The sequence below is a fragment of the Helianthus annuus genome, chromosome 6 (assembly GCF_002127325.2).
Source record: "Helianthus annuus cultivar XRQ/B chromosome 6, HanXRQr2.0-SUNRISE, whole genome shotgun sequence".
Lineage (NCBI taxonomy): Eukaryota > Viridiplantae > Streptophyta > Magnoliopsida > Asterales > Asteraceae > Helianthus > Helianthus annuus.
Window position 1 is genome coordinate 6,531,998 of NC_035438.2, and position 17,531 is coordinate 6,549,528.

Genomic DNA, 17,531 nt, shown 5'->3' on the forward strand with positions numbered 1-17,531 from the left:
TAATTAGGGTTTTTGAGTGTCTGGATTTCAGGTTGTGTTAATTGTGGATTTAATGAGAAATGCATTTGATTTCATATAGGTTTCTTTTTTTTAATGTACGTGATGTCATTTCCAAATAGGGTTTATCTGCATATAATTATCATTTATCAGCCGTCCCCGAAAACTCTTGAAAAAATTTAGGCCTCGGGCGACGAAATGAATTGGGCCCAAAATTATGGTTAAGGGTAAATAAATTACAAAAATAAAAACTTAGTGATGGAGCAAAGACTCGAACTTAAAACCTTTGCATTATTTTGAGATGGTTTTTACACTAGTACAGATAATGTTTGAAGCTGCGGTGAAATCAATTTAAAAGTGCTATGTTTACACCGCACCAACTAACTGGGCACCAACAAATTAGAATGTTTGGTGATGCGGTGTGGAGAACCGCATGATTTAGTAAAACCGACCGCACCTTTTATAAAACCCATTTGTAAAAAAAAATTGCCGGCGAGCCACCTGTTCCCCTGCTCCTTCGCTTCAATCCAGATCTCAAATCCTGTATCACCATCTTCAATCCCCCCATTCCTTAATGTTCACCATCAGAATTCTTTTTATTAGTGGTCGATATAACCGGAAACAAACTTAAGAAGTTGGTTCTTACCTTTGGTACCAGATTGATGTCTGAAGCTTCGACCTCTGCTAAGTTCTTTGTAGATTGGCACTTATATGGATATGTGGCTCAAGTCTTTGCTGGAGTTTGCCGAACCTTCACCGGAAAGTTAAAACTACAAAAAAAGCAGTTTGAATCGTCATTATAAGGATTGATATGACGAAGAGGGGAACATGCGAGTGAAATAAAACTTACAAGATCCTCGCCGTAGATTCGTCGGAGTTAGATTAGAACCCTAGAACGTATGGATATCTGCCGTTAACGCCTCTAGCATATGAACCCTCACTCTTTGTTGGTACCGATCACGTTGCCACCATCAACCCCCTCAAAGAAACCCTAACGTCATAGTATCTCCACCGCTGTGAACCCTCATCCCTAATCGCCGCCATCAACCCTCTCGCATCTCTCTCTTTGTTACACCGTATGTGTGTTGTGTGTGGTGTTTTAGGTTTAAGAAAGAACAAATGGATTAATTGGTGCCAATCTATCATTTAATGGTGCCATTTTGAAAATATTCATGTAATGGTGCGGTGGAGGTTGGAACCGCACCATCCAATCCTCCCCAATAGCACCAACAAATAACTTTTGTACTAGTGTTACCACTACACCACCAATAATTTTTTGCATAATAAACAGATAAATATACTAAATATATAATTTAATAAATATATACAAGCTTATAAAGACTTTTCGGGCCCTTTAAAATTTTGGGCCTCGGGCATCGGCACGGGTTTGCCGGGCCCAAAGCCGGCCCTGCATTTATGTTTTGTTTTTGAACGGCAAAATTCTTAAGATAAAACGAGCAAGATGCTAGAGTTAGGGGCTGCTCTATTGAAGACCGTCAGGATATATGGAGTTGGGGCGACCAAGGTGACGTTCATTTTTCAGTGAAAGAGCTAAGGAAGTTAATCGAAAAATAAATAATGCCAAATCTCATATGCAATATGGAATGGGTTAACGGGTTCCCAAAAAAGATTAACTTCTACGTGTGGCGCGCCATTCAAAACCATCTTTCATCAAGGTTGGAGTTGATAAAACGAGGGGTGGTCTCAGATGTTAATTGCCCAGTGTGTAATGAGTCGTTGGAATCCCTTGCCCATCTCCTTCTTTCTTGCAGGTTTGCCAAGGATGTGTGGTCATATGTTAATCAATGGTGTAACATAAACATTGGTCATGTGAACTGGGTTCAAACTTCTCACGACGATGTCAAATTTGTCTCTTCCAGCAGCCTTAATTAAAAAGATTGTCAGGCGCTGATATACATGGCGACATTATGGTTCATTTGGTTAGCAAGAAATGATAAGCTCTTTAATCAAAAGCATAAATCTTTGGAGGATGTTGAAATGTTAACCTCTGGTCATTATGTTAACCTCTGATGTTAACCTCTGTTAACCTCTGATGTTAACCTCTGGTCATTCATTTGGATCACTTGTTTGTTGGACTTATTCTTATAAGTCTTGTTACTTGGACTATTGTTGATGTGGCTATTGGGCTACTGGTTGTTATGGGCCTCTGATATGTTTGTTAGTTGTTATGTTGTTGTAACAGATCAAAATATCTCTGGGGGCTAAAGTGTAACTTCAGGGTCTTCATCTGCTATTCTTCATATCATGTGGACTGGAGTGGAACTTCTAAAGTTTCAATGTATTTAAGGGCTTGTATCGTTCATTATTGATCATCTTGTACTTGTATCAGTTCATTCTCTCTGCTAGGGTTTCATCTGTACGAACAATCTCTCATCTGTATCTGAGAGATTGTTCTGGTAGTATTGTTCTATTATTCTGTTGATCATCATCTGTGGATGATCATCTTTGTTATTTCTGTATTTCTGTACTATTGATCTTACTATTGTAAGATCTTTTGGGTATTTGGGGGGGGGGGCAAATCATTTTGGGTTGGTTTAATAAGATTTTGTCACCTATTTTGTCACTATTTCTGGTGTTATCTTGTGTTTGTGTGTTGAATCATTTATTTCTACATGGTATCAGAGCATATGCTCTTGATCCAATCTTGTTTCCGCTGATTTATCTGACTGTGTTGTTGTTCTTGTGGTAGATCTGCTAGATCTTGGGAGTATTATATTGTTTCTGGAGTTCAAGCTTTAAAACCCTAGATAGGTTTCTTGATTAGGGTGAAGATTCTCTCTCTCCTGGTGGTTCTTATACACTCTGTGTTGGTCTCTAAATCCTCGAAGATTTAGGGCAAACTGACCAGTAGTGTTTGTGTTGTTATTGATATTATTAGATCTGTTAGTTCTTGTGAACTTCAGATCTGGTAATACTTATGGAGTTGCTTGCACCCACTGTGAGATTATTCTATCTCTCCTCTTTTATATTTTTGTTGATTGGATTAGTTGAAGTCGAGGTAGTGAGAACCGGCATTTTTACTTGTTGGTTATTGTCTATTATCTGTGTTTTTTCGTTATTTGTTTTAGTGTTTGGCTCCTGTATTAAGACCTGTCCAGGTACTATAAGTGATGAACCTGGAATCTGGACACTGATACAGCTTCGCTTTAGGGTTTTGTGTGTTTATATTGGTTGTTATCTTCTTTGCTATTGTCTTTTGTGTTGGTATTAATTGGTGATTTTTAATCATGACTGATAAAGATGATAGTTCCGGGTCTTCTCAGACCCTAATAAGTAAACTGGATATAGGTGATCCTTTGTTTCTTCATCCTAGTGATTCAAGTTCTTTAACAATTATTGGTATAAAACTAAAAGGAATCGAAAACTATAGGATTTGGTCTAGTGCTATGAAGTTAGCTTTAGAAGCTAAAAATAAATTTGGTTTTATAGATGGTAAATGTAAAAAGAATACTGATGATGATGTTTTGAGTAGTCAATGGGACATATGTAATTCAGTTGTTTTAAGTTGGCTATTAAATTCAGTTTCAGAAGAGTTGTATTTAGGGCAAGTTTTTTCTAAATTGGCTTCTGAAGTTTGGACGGATTTGAAAGAAACTTATGATAAAGTTTTTTTTGGGTAAAGGGATTACCCTGGTGATTCTATATATTCACAAAACAAAAAAACAAGTAGAGAGGAGAGGTCCTCCCTAGTTCACTCAAGAGACATGCCCCAAGAGTGTAAACCAAACAAAACGCAACAATCCAAAAAAACCGAAAACTACTAGACTACCATCTAGAAAACCAAAAAGACACAAAACACACTCTAATCAGCCCCCATTGTCTTCTATAGCGTCTTCATCAATCCCCCATTTCCCAAGCAGACACTTAACAGTCGCACACGTTTTGAACTTCACGCCCATCAGTTTGTATCGCACTATCTTGAGGATCACTTCGCATATTGCCTCCGGTGGCCGTGTTTGATTTTTAAAGAGTCTCGCATTACGTTCTTGCCAAATTATGTAAGCTGTTGCACCTACAAGCAATCGAGCCACATAACTTGAGGCCGATTTTACGCGCCTTCTTGTCATCAACCAATTTACAATCGAGGGCCATTTAGGATCCACATCACCCATGTCAGCCTTATCACGAACCGAACTCCACACCTGAGATGAGAACTTACATTCAAAGAAGAGATGGTCATGAGAATCGACATCGGCATAACATAAGAGACAGCACATCATATTCATGTTCTTCCTCCTAGCTAAGTCCCACTTTAAGATTTGTATAAAAAAATTAATTGTATCACTCAAAATGGCAGTTCTGTTTCTGAATATTATCATAAGCTAAATACAATGTGGAAGCAATTTGATGTTGTGCTTCAATTGCCCACGTGTTCATGTCAAGCTGCAAAAGACTATAATGATTTTTCTACTTTAATCAAACTTATACAGTTTCTTATAGGTTTAGATGATGTTTATCAACCTGTAAGAACTAATTTGTTAACTAGAGAGCCATTACCTTCAGTCAAAGTTGCTTTTTCAATTGTGTCCAGGGAAGAATCACATAGGAATTCTAGTGTTGGGTCTAAAAGTCAGAATGTATCTTTTGCTTCTAAAACCAATCAGAATTTCGATCAAAAAAAGAAAGAGTTTAGAGGTCCTAACCCTAATCTCAAATGTACCCATTGTAATAAAATTGGTCACACTGTTGACAGATGTTTTGAATTGGTTGGGTATCCTTCAAGTTTCAAAAAGAAACCTGGAGGTCAGGTTGGGAAAAAATTTTCTAACACTAGGTCAAATGTATCATCTGTTCCTTCTGTATCTAAGTTTTCTCCAGAACAGGTTGCTAAACTATTGAGTCGTTTGGGTAAAAAACCAAGTACTGAATCTCAATCTTCTAATATGGGAGGTGAGACTAATAGTGTGTTCAATTCTTTAGGAAAGTTTGTTTGTTGTTCTAGTCTTATAAATTTTGGGTTTGATTATAACTGGATTTGTGATTCTGGTGCTAATCAACACATGGTTAAAACTGATAAAGATATTTTCAATCGTATTGATGTGTCTGAGTATGATTTGACTGTCTCTCATCCAAATGGAACCAAGGCTAAAGTGTCAAAAATTGGAAGTATAGAACTTGCTAAAGATGTCATTTTAACTGATGTATTTTTTGTTCCAACTTACAGTGTAAATCGATTGTCTGCTTATAAGTTGTCCAAAGATAATCAAATTACTGTTGTGTTTAATGAAAATAATTGTTTACTTCAGGATTCGAAATCAAGGAAAGTCTTGGTGATTGGTAAACAGGATAATGGTCTTTACTTTGTTAATAAAGGTGGTAACTCTGTTAATTTGTGTTTTAATAGTTTGAACAACAGTAATTTGTGGCATAGTAGGTAAGGACATCCTGCTGATCAGATCTTGTCAGTTTTAAAAGGTGTTTTAGGTGTTGTTGATGTTGCAAAACATCCTTGTGAAATTTGCCATAGGGCTAAACAAGTTAGCATGGGCAAACATTAGGATACCCCTGAATGCAATATTAGAAAGAGATGAGAAGAAAACAAAATGTTTTTTTTTAAATAAGAGTTAAATAACCATAGTTGAGCTCTCGAAGTTGCAGAAACCTTGATGAAGAAGAAGAGTGTGGTTTTTAAAACCAAAATGTTCTTATTAAAAACATTTCTTGAAATCTGGAAAAGGTATCCAACCACGTGACCACTCTACTAATTTATTCAAAGTTTTCTATTTTCTTTATTATTTGTAAAATTGTCAGTCAACTAGATGTCCATTATTTATTTATTTTCTATATTTATGTATTTCTTTTTTTTTATTTTTTTATTATTAACGTATACTGAATATTGTTATTATTCTATTTAATCAACTTATTATCTATTAATTTCTTTTATTTTATTTAGAACTTACTACTTATAAGAGCATCTTATCATAAATTATTTCTTTATTTTAAACATATAATTGACTAGATAACATTTTTCGTCATGTAAAAATGCTTTATAGTTAGGATTATATAAGGAAGTTAATAATAAAAACCTTAAACACTTAAACAAATATACTAAATTAAAGTTCGTGAAGAATTACTAGTACACATTAGAAAATACAAAAACTTATGTTATAACCCGACCTGAACTGAGTCAGAAATTTTTATGTTCGCTTGTATGAATTGAAACACCTATAAATAGTGACTCTATACAAACAAAATCCTCTATCCGTTACTGAGTGTATGGTAATTTTTTTACGTCTTATGAATGTACGGTAAAAAAAATAGGATACCCCTGAATTTTTTTCTAGTTCCGCCACTGCAAGTTAGGGTACCATTTCCTTTAAGTGAGTATAAAACAAAAGGTTTAGGTGATATTATTCACTTAGATGTTTGGGGACCTTATAAAGTAACTAGTAGAGATGGCTTTAAATATTTCTTAACTAATCACGTGTTGTTTGGTGTTATTTGTCAAAAAGTAAATTGGAAGTATTTGAAAATATTGAAAGTTTTTATGAGTTAGTATTAACTCAGTTTAAGAAAAAAATTAAAGTTTTTAGAAGTGATAATGGAACTGAATTTGTGAATAGCAAAATGGAATTTTTTTGTAAAAACAAAGGAATTTTGCATCAAATATCCTGCTCTTACACACCACAACAAAATGGTGTTGTTGAGAGGAATCATAGAGATCTTTTAAACTTGGCAAGATCTCTGTTGTTCCAAAGTGGTGTACCACTCAATTTTTGGTCTGATTGTGTGTTGACTGCTGTTTATATTATTAACAGGTTACCTTCCTCTGTGCTTCTAGGAAAAAGTCCATATGAGTTAATGTTTGGTTTTAAACCCTCTTATTCACATCTTAGGATTTTTGGTTGTTTATGCTTTAGCACTATTCTGAATGATTTAGATAAATTGTCTTATAATGCTGAAAAATGTGTCTTAATTGGTTATTCAAATGTAAAAAAAGGTTATAAACTGTGGAGTTTAGATAATAAAAAGGAGTTTTATTCTAGAGATGTCAAGTTTTATGAAACAGTTTTTCCTTTTAAATCAACCAATCAAGATGAATTGTTAACTGATAATCTGAATCATTTAAATTTTTTTGATAGTGTTGAAGTGTTAACAACTAGTCCTATAGTTCCCAATGATGAAGAGGGGAGACATGAATCTCATGAGGTTACTGGTGATGATCAGCAACCAATCCCCTCTACATCTGCCTCTCCAGTTAATGTTGAACAACAACATTTAATAACTGGAGTTGAGAGTAGTAGTAGTGAAGGGTCTGGCAGGGCAGAGGACACTAGTACCTCAACTGATGAGATTAACCCATCTGAGGGAACAAGTCCTTCTCTTAGAAGGTCTAGTAGAAAAGTTGTTGTGCCTAAAAAATTTGAACATTTTGTGTTGAATAGTAAAGCTAAATATAGTCTAGATAAAGTGGTCAATTACTCTTGTTTGTCTTCTGAAAATCTATGTTTTACTGCTTCATTGAATAAAGTTGTTGAACCTTCATGTTATGAGGAAGCAGCTACTGATCCCAGGTGGGTTGAGGCTATGAACAAAGAAATGGAAGCTTTGTTCAAAAACAACACCTGGGTTCTAACTGAACTTCCTCAAAATAGAAAGGCTATTGGCTGTAAATGGGTTTTTAGGGTAAAATATAAGTCAAGTGGTGAAATAGAAAGGTTTAAAGCTAGACTTGTTGCTAAGGGGTTTAATCAAAGAGAAGGTCTTGATTTTGGAGAGACTTTCTCACATGTTGTTAAGATGGTTACTATTAGAACTATCATAACTCTTGCTGTTTATTTTGATTGGCCTTTGTTTCAACTTGATGTTGATAATGCTTTCTTACATGGTACAATTACAGAAGATGTGTATATGAAATTACCTCCAGGTTACTATTCAAAAAATGAGTCAAAAGTTTGTAAGCTTGTAAAATCATTATATGGTCTTAAACAAGCACCTAGAAAGTGGAATGAGAGATTGACTGATGTTTTCTTGAATTTTGGCTTTGTACAAAGCAAATGTGATCATTCTTTGTTTATTTTGTCAAAAGATGGTGTAACTGTCTTTCTGTTGGTATATGTTGATGATATTGTGGTTACTGGTAATTCTGTTGATAAGATTAATCAAATTAAGCATGTCTTGAATGAAACTTTTAAAATCAAAGATTTAGGTGTGTTAAAATATTTTCTTGGCATTGAAGTGTTATATGATAAAAATAATATTTGTCTTAGTCAAAGAAAATATTGTTTAGAGCCTTTAAATGAATTTGGTTATTTAGGGTGTAAACCTGTTAATACACCAATATAACAAAGTTACTTAGTCTCTTCAAAGCTTGACAGGAATCAAAAATTACTTAAAAATGTTACTGGTTTTCAAAAACTAATTGGTAAACTTATATACTTGTCTTTAACAAGACCTGATATAAGTTACACAGTCCAGTTTTTGAGTCAATTTATGCATAGTCCAAATGAAATGCATTTAAATTTGGTTTTGAGATTGTTAAGGTACTTAAAACAAAGTCCTGGTAAAGGACTGAGTTTTAAGAAAAGTGTTAATCTTGATCTGCTTGGGTTTGCAGATTCTGACTTGGGCAAATGTCTTTCTACTAGAAAATCTGCTACTGGCTTTTGCATTTTCCGGGGAGATTGCCTTGTTTCTTGGAAAAGCAAGAAACAAAGCACAGTTTCTAGGTCAACTGCAGAGGCTGAGTATCGTGCAATGTGTTCTGCAACTTGTGAACTTATCTGGCTTAAGAACTTTCTATTTGAGTTGAATGTAAAGTGTAGTTTACCTATGTCTTAAAAATGTGACAGTCAAGCTGCTATGTCAATAGCAGCTAACCCAGTGTTCCATGAAAGAACTAAGCATTTTGAGTTAGATCTGCATTTTTTGAGAGAAAAAGTGGCAGATGGTGTTATTAATACTATTAAAGTTGACTCTGAAAGTCAACTTGCAGACATTTTTACCAAAGGGCTTGGTGTGGTTCAACATGAAGAGTTTTGTAAAAAACTTACACTTGTTGACATGTTTAAGCCAAATGAATGAAGGGGGGTGTTGAAATGTTAACCTCTGGTCATTATGTTAACCTCTGATGTTAACCTCTGTTAACCTCTGATGTTAACCTCTGGTCATTCATTTGGATCACTTGTTTGTTGGACTTATTCTTATAAGTCTTGTTACTTGGACTATTGTTGATGTGGCTATTGGGCTACTGGTTGTTATGGGCCTCTGATATGTTTGTTAGTTGTTATGTTGTTGTAACAGATCAAAATATCTATAGGGGCTAAAGTGTAACTTCAGGGTCTTCATCTGCTATTCTTCATATCATGTGGACTGGAGTGGAACTTCTAAAGTTTCAATGTATTTAAGGGCTTGTATCGTTCATTATTGATCATCTTGTACTTGTATCAGTTCATTCTCTCTGCTAGGGTTTCATCTGTACGAACAATCTCCCATCTGTATCTGAGAGATTGTTCTGGTAGTATTGTTCTGTTATTCTGTTGATCATCATCTGTGGATGATCATCTTTGTTATTTTTGTATTTCTGTACTATTGATCTTACTATTGTAAGATCTTTTGGGTATTTGGGGGGCAAATCATTTTGGGTTGGTTTAATAAGATTTTGTCACCTGTTTTGTCACTATTTCTGGTGTTATCTTGTGTTTGTGTGTTGAATCATATATTTCTACAGAGGAGGTCATGGATAGAATTAAATCAAGCACGTTCATTTGTTTGATCAAATATGCAAAATCTAGAATGGCATGCTTGGTGTAATTTAATTTATGCGTATTTTGCATGTTTAGTGTGGTTGATTAAATTTGGTGGTGAAAGGGTTACGAATATGTTTGTGTGTGTGTTAAATCATCTAATACGTATAAGACATGTAATTTTGAATTCCGACTATCTCTTCGATGAATTCTTTTAATCTACATTTAACAATTGATCATTTGATAAGGTAATCAATCTGGTTTCTCAAAAGAATTCCCGAATCGAACATTGTAAGACAAGAATTATATATATATATATATATATTGTTGAACAATGATAAATAGTAACTTTAAATTTATAATAATATATAGTTTTTTTAATACTTTATTATTTTAATATTATATTACTTTATTATTATATTTACTTTTAATATATTTTCTTTTTTTTTCTAACGATATTTTCTTTTATCATTTACTTTTTATTTTTTATAATTCTTTTTTCTGTTTTTTAAAAGATATTGCCTTACTCAATTAATTTAACATTTCTTTAATAACTTTCGTACGCTAATTTAAAAAAAAAAACATAAGTATGCTTTTTTTCCCCTGGACATTCCGATATAAGTATTGTTAAAAATGAAGTTTTATTCATAATAGAGTATTTATTTTGTATTATTTTTTACTATACGATGATAAACTAAACCAATTCTGCTGGTTTGGCTTTTGAAACAACATGCTATATTTTTCAAATAACGTTTGTTTAACATTATCATTTGCTATATTTCGCCGCAACACTTGATATCATTAAAACTAGTTATATTTACCATTTATGATCGATATGAAATCGATTAAAAAAATATAACAAGGTTATCTGACGCTCACTAAAGGGCTTCTACCCTAGTGGTAGGTAGTGACATAGCGGTGTTCCTCCTCAAGTAAAGAGGGTTATAGTCATATAATGGACAAATATGTAGTTAAAGTATGATTAGTAAGTGTACGAGTTGTTGTGCTAGAAAAAAAAAACTTATTTGACGCTCTACCACGAGCATTCACAATGATAAGTGCTGAAAAAGTTGAAAAAACATGTATAGTCAGTTGTAAAAAAAAATCATCACCAAAAATCACTTACTAATCTACAATAGTAATGGTTAAAAAACAAAAAGGCCATAATGTGTCCACAAAATCACCACAATTAACATCTATTTTAAATAGTCAACTTATCTATTATAATAAACTACTTTTTTTAACCTCATAATATTTAAAATATTATAGAGTGTATTTAAGAAACATATAATAAAATATATTAAAACTTTACAGGAGAAAATTTAAATTTTGAAGTTCAAAGACTATATAGTGGTTAAAAGTTAAATAACTGGTTAATGAGTTGTGGTGGAGTGGTTGGGGAAAACTTGTTATTCCTTGTGACTCAGGTTCGACTTCCATCCCATTATTTTCTGCGGTATTCAGATGAAGGGTGAATACGGGTGGCGCCGGTTTATCTTGGATGAGAGGAGAGGTTTTACCGATTATTCAACTGTTGTGCCTTCGGGCGGGTGGAGGTTGGGTTTCCGCGCATCTGGGAGAGCTAAGGGGCTGGCGGCGGTCGAGTAATCGACCTTGGCCATAGCGTCCGGTGTCACGGTGGTTGGCACGTCATTTCTTGTCGTTCAAAAAAAAGTTAAAATAACTGAAAGATATAAAATGACATAACTTATATTATTACAAAACGTAAATATACTTGATGCTTACACTACAAGAAATTAAAGCTTTAGGGGCGACACTTGGCAAGATATAACATGTAACCCCTGTTGGTTTGATCCGTGTTATAGCTGCTATGAGGAATTTATGGTCGTTGTTGAGAAAACGGTCTAACAGTGAGTAATATATCATTCACTTGTCGCCCCTATATGTGAATGAAACCCTTTGGCGAGCTAGTTCCCCCCCCCCTCCCCAAAAAAAATCATCTTCCCTCATTAACCCCTCTAATTCCCCCTCCATCGACCTTCTCTAGACAACAATGGAAAGTGAATAACACAAGCTGCGGAATTGGATGGTGGAACCACCAACGAACCGGCCAGTTCGCGCCTATGCCGAGGGCGTATACTAATTCTTCCACTGCCTTCATGTTCGTTTCCTTGAATAAGCAAAAAAATCGTAAGTTAGGGTTTGGTTACACGATTTTTGTTTAGTGATTTTCAGTTGTGGTTACATTGAATAGATTGATCGGGCTTTTGGTTGCTTGATTGTCAATGGATTTAATGTTGATTTAACTTAATTCAATTGTGTTTGGGTGAAATTAGTGTGTGTTGGAAAATCAGGCCCTTGATCAAACACCAAAAACACAATTTGAACAAATTCATTCAACTCTTTTAATTATTATCAATTAAAGCACACAAATACATTAACCCTAACCCTCTATTTATGCTAAAACTCATTCTAGTTCTAACCCGACTCAAACTCTATTATTAAAATAAATAGACTTCTTGATAAAGGTTATTAGTTTAAACTAACAATTATCTCTGAATAAAATATAAAAGACCAATAACTAATTCATCAAGATTTATCTATAACCCGTCTTGATCTATATCTCCTTAATTCAAGATTAACTTCTTCATTCTCTCCCTTAATCTTGATTTGAACCTGTTCACATCGCACCGTTATCGACAACTTTAATCCTTTGACCAAGTTTGACATCCCTCTTCCCGAATCACCAGAGATCTTTTCTGATTGATAGAGGACCGTTAGATCTCTGTGGGATACGCACCATCCGACCTACACCCAAATCGCATAGCTGCCAAGTCCAATATCCACCAACTTTAAGTTCTATCTTTTTCTCATCCAATATTTAATTGTTTATCATCGATTTGTCATCAATATAAATTCGTTCAATCGTCCACCAACGTCGTCGTAGCCGGTATCACCGCCGTTGCAGCCCAGTGAGGGCCTACTCCCCCTTCTCAGAAAACGACTCTCAAAACTACATGCACCAAGCTCTGGTACCAATTGTTGGAAAATCAGGCCCTTGATCAAACACCATGTCACACCCCAACCGATGGTGGAAACATCGGGATGAGACGAACAAATTGCTCAAAACAACATAACACTAAATGTGACAATATGAATTAAATCATTTTATTAAAACTAAAGAATAATACACTGTTTCAAATAGTAAACATAGATTCAAACATCGTTTAATTGCTAAAATGGGTATCTAAAGCCATCCTAGCTTGTTTCTTGAGTCTTGTACTAATCAACCTGCAACATGTATTAAAATAAAATCAACAAAAAGTTGGCGAGTATACAAGTTTGATACATAACATAGTAGAATAAAACAAGTTTTGAAGTTGCTCAATATCCAACATGAAGACGATGACACTAGCTACCACTTTTCAACATCGATCAAGTTGCTTTCAAATAAAGTTGCACTCAAAGAGTGTTGAAGTTGCATTCAAATAAAGTTGCATCCAAATGAAGTTGCACTCAAAGAGTGTTGAAGTTGCATTCAAATAAAGTTGCATCCAAATGAAGTTGCACTCAAAGAGTGTTGAAGTTGCATTCAAATAAAGTTGCATCCAAATGAAGTTGCACTCAAAGAGTGTTGAAGTTGCATTCAAATATCGTTCAAGTTGCATAGAATGTGGGGTTACAAGCATCAAATCGTTTCATGTTTAAATGTGGATAGAGTGTGATAAAAACAAGACTCAAGTGTTGTGAATATGTAATACATGTTGCACCTAAATGTGTTTAAAACGAAAATAGGATCGAGTATACTCACATTGATTGCGTTGCGATTTCTTGTAAGAACGCACGAGTAAAGAAATGGAACAACCCAAGAGAAACGAGGAAACGCGACTAACCGAAACACGTCGAGTCGGGTTTCGGTTCCTGCGATATCTCGTAATCTCCGGCGAGCCTCCATTTAACCGGCGACGCTTTGGTACTCCGGCGTGTTGCAGTTTCCGAAACGTAACGAAAGGTGGTTCCCGTCGCGTCTTCGAGTGTTTCCAGCGATCGAAACAGAGAGTGCGGTTAGCTTTGTTTATGAGTGTGTGTCGTGATGGCTAAGAGGGTGTCGTTTATATAGATCTTCACAAGTTTGGAAATTGGTTGATGGATGATTGTATGCGAGCTAATAATAGTCTAGGTTCATGATTTCGCATAACAAGGAAATGCGGAAATTACGAATCAATCATCATCTCGACAAATCAGGGAAACTTTTAAAAGGAAACAATGGTGTCGATGAACTGTGTTTTAGGCGGTAACTTTGAAAGGAATTCAAAAGAACTTTCCAAAAGCAAGAAGCTAAAAAAAAGAGCAGGAGGAGGTGACGTTCGAACTTGTTAAGGTATGGTTAAAATGACAAAATTGGTCCCTGAAGTTTCATGAACTATATTAGCTGAATTAACTTATTACACTAACCTAGTTAGTGCATAAAACACTAGCAAACTAGTTAGCTATATAACTAAGTTTGCCAACCTAGTTAACTAACTTTGTTAACTTCATTAATAAGTTTATTAACAATATTAGTTTTAATTTAGATTAAGGAATATTATTATTATTATTATTATTATTATTATTATTATAGCTTTTAAAATTATTTATTTTAATTAGCTTTATTAATTTGTTTAACTAGACTAACTAGATTATTATTATAAAAAGAATAAAATTTTTAATTGCAAATTTAGTTAATTTAATTAGTTAAATAAAATAAATAAATAACAATATTGATAATTATTTCTTTAATAATTGAATAAAGGATTTAAATAAATATTGAATAAATATATAAATAAATAAATGATTTAAATAAAAGAATAAATAATTAATAAATAATGTATTTACATAAATAAATGAATAAATAAATAATTTGATAAACGCGAAAGATTACGGAGCGTTACAGTCTCCCCTACTTTAGGAGATTTCGTCCTCGAAATCTAGGAGGAAGACTTTTGAAAAGATAACATCTAAAGATTCAAAAGAATAGATGAGAAATTTTTGTCTAAGGAAATTGTTTTCGTGAATGCGTCACATAGCAAATAGTTTCACATAGCATATAATTTCACGTAGCACCTAAAAGATTTCAAATTGTTTCACATAGCATTATCATGAGTTTCAGGTAGTGTAACATAGATAATGAAAGCATCGTAAATTTAATTCGTTCATGAGAGATTATTATTATTTGTTTTAAATTGCGAAGATAGTGCGATTCGTGTCTACAAGCTTGAAATGAAAGTAACGTTCAAATATAAAGTTTCATTGAGAACGAAAAAGAGTTGGAAACTACCTCTGAGGTAAGGAAATCACCCCTAGCTCATTGGTGAAGTTGAAAATTGAGCGAAGCTAATCGTCAAGGTAAGGAAATCACTCCTATCTTGATGATAAGTTTCCATTCTTGGGAATATATTAGCATAAAAATTTAGAATAATCCACATCACATACTTAGTTAACAAGATTAACGTATCACTGGCATGTGAATAAACAGGTCAACCCATCGTGTACCGCAATTGAAAGACTTAACATGACCACTAGAATACGGGCGGGCGCTACTCCTATAGCACTACGCATAGTGCTATACATGTTAAGGTGTGGGTTAAAAGACAAGTTCATCACATAAGAAAAATCCAATAATCACGAATCCAGTATAACATATTAGTATGCATGTATTAGATTGAAATGATATGTCGTACAAATGTAAAACACATGAAAATTGAGATAGCATAAAAGAGATTTAACGTAAAATATGGATTGTCACGGAACGTAACATAAGACTATTCCAAAGTAAATCGGAGTCCTTTTCGAATTAAGGAAGCGTGCTTTGGCCTAATAGACAAATACTCTCATCGAGAAGCGATTAACGATATTTGTCCTTCCAGTTACTACACGTCCTTAATCGATTGGGAAAATCGAAACTTTGGCGAGAATGAAAATCGATGAGTGGGACTAGTTAAACAAGATGCGAGTTTCACCTCTAACTTGATAACATCGTACCCTAATGTGGTTGGTACTTATCAAAAGATAAGGGTCCACTAGAATATGAAATGGAAAGCTCCCTTCAAGGTTTGGATATCACTCCTAACTTGAGGGTAGATTCCGTGCAAAAATCAAAGTATAGCTGAGTGAAAGTCATCACCAAGTGTAGGAATCACCCCTATTTTGACGAATCGTTTCGATTGTGTTACATGAGTGTCTTCAAAGTCTCCAAGTGTATTGTATTAGCCTTAGGAAGGGCGTGTATATTAAGAGTCCAAGAAAGTAGAGGGAAGCAAAGAAGATAGAAAGAAAGTTGTTTTAAGCAACACATAATGAATAAGCTCTTAAACTATAGACTAGGCAAGGCATTCCTAATTCCTTATAGTTATGGCTCTGATACCAATCTGGTATCAAAGTATTCCTACTATAGACTAGGGAAAAGTAAAGCAGTCCTACCTAATTCCCTATAGTTATGGATCTGATACCAATCTGTCACACCCCAACCGATGGTGGAAACATCGGGATGAGACGAACAAATTGCTCAAAACAACATAACACTAAATGTGACAATATGAATTAAATCATTTTATTAAAACTAAAGAATAATACACTGTTTCAAATAGTAAACATAGATTTAAACATTGTTTAATTGCTAAAATGGGTATCTAAAGCCATCCTAGCTTGTTTCTTGAGTCTTGTACTAATCAACCTGCAACATGTATTAAAATAAAATCAACAAAAAGTTGGCGAGTATATACAAGTTTGATACATAGCATAGTAGAATAAAACAAGTTTTGAAGTTGCTCAATATCCAACATGAAGACGATGACACTAGCTACCACTTTTCAACATCGATCAAGTTGCTTTCAAATAAAGTTGCACTCAAAGAGTGTTGAAGTTGCATTCAAATAAAGTTGCATCCAAATGAAGTTGCACTCAAAGAGTGTTGAAGTTGCATTCAAATAAAGTTGCATCCAAATGAAGTTGCACTCAAAGAGTGTTGAAGTTGCATTCAAATAAAGTTGCATCCAAATGAAGTTGCACTCAAAGAGTGTTGAAGTTGCATTCAAATATCGTTCAAGTTGCATAGAATGTGGGGTTACAAGCATCAAATCGTTTCATGTTTAAATGTGGATAGAGTGTGATAAAAACAAGACTCAAGTGTTGTGTAATTTGAATATGTAATACATGTTGCACCCAAATGTGTTTAAAACGAAAATGGGATCGAGTATACTCACATTGATTGCGTTGCGATTTCTTGTAAGAACGCACGAGTAAAGAAATGGAACAACCCAAGAGAAACGAGGAAACGCGACTAACCGAAACACGTCGAGTCGGGTTTCGGTTCCTGCGACGTCTCGTAATCTCCGGCGAGCCTCCGTTTAACCGGCGACGCTTTGGTACTCTGGCGTGTTGCAGTTTCAGAAATGTAACGAAAGGTGGTTCCCGTCGCGTCTTCGAGTGTTTTCGGCGATCGAAACAGAGAGTGCGGTTAGCTTTGTTTATGAGTGTGTGTCGTGATGGCTAAGAGGGTGTCGTTTATATAGATCTTCACAAGTTTGGAAATTGGTTGATGGATGATTGTATGCGAGCTAATAATCGTCTAGGTTCATGATTTCGCATAACAAGGAAACGCGGAAATTACGAATCAATCATCATCTCGACAAATCAGGGAAACTTTTAAAAGGAAACAATGGTGTCGATGAACTGTGTTTTAGGCGGTAACTTTGAAAGGAATTCAAAAGAACTTTCCAAAAGCAAGAAGCTAAAAAAAAAAGAGCAGGAGGAAGTGACGTTCGAATTTGTTAAGGTATGGTTAAAATGACAAAATTGGTCCCTGAAGTTTCATGAACTATATTAGCT

At 34.5% G+C, this 17,531-nt stretch overlaps 1 long non-coding RNA gene across 1 annotated transcript; it reads right to left on the reverse strand.

Annotated features, from left to right (window-relative positions):
* Positions 1–302: 302 nt before the first annotated feature.
* Positions 303–1,242, reverse strand: LOC118479674. Its single transcript, XR_004859967.1, has 3 exons — positions 848–1,242; positions 644–767; positions 303–567 (listed from the first exon to the last, which is right to left on the reverse strand). It is a non-coding gene; the product is annotated as an uncharacterized LOC118479674 (long non-coding RNA).
* Between the last annotated feature and the right edge of the window lie 16,289 nt (positions 1,243–17,531).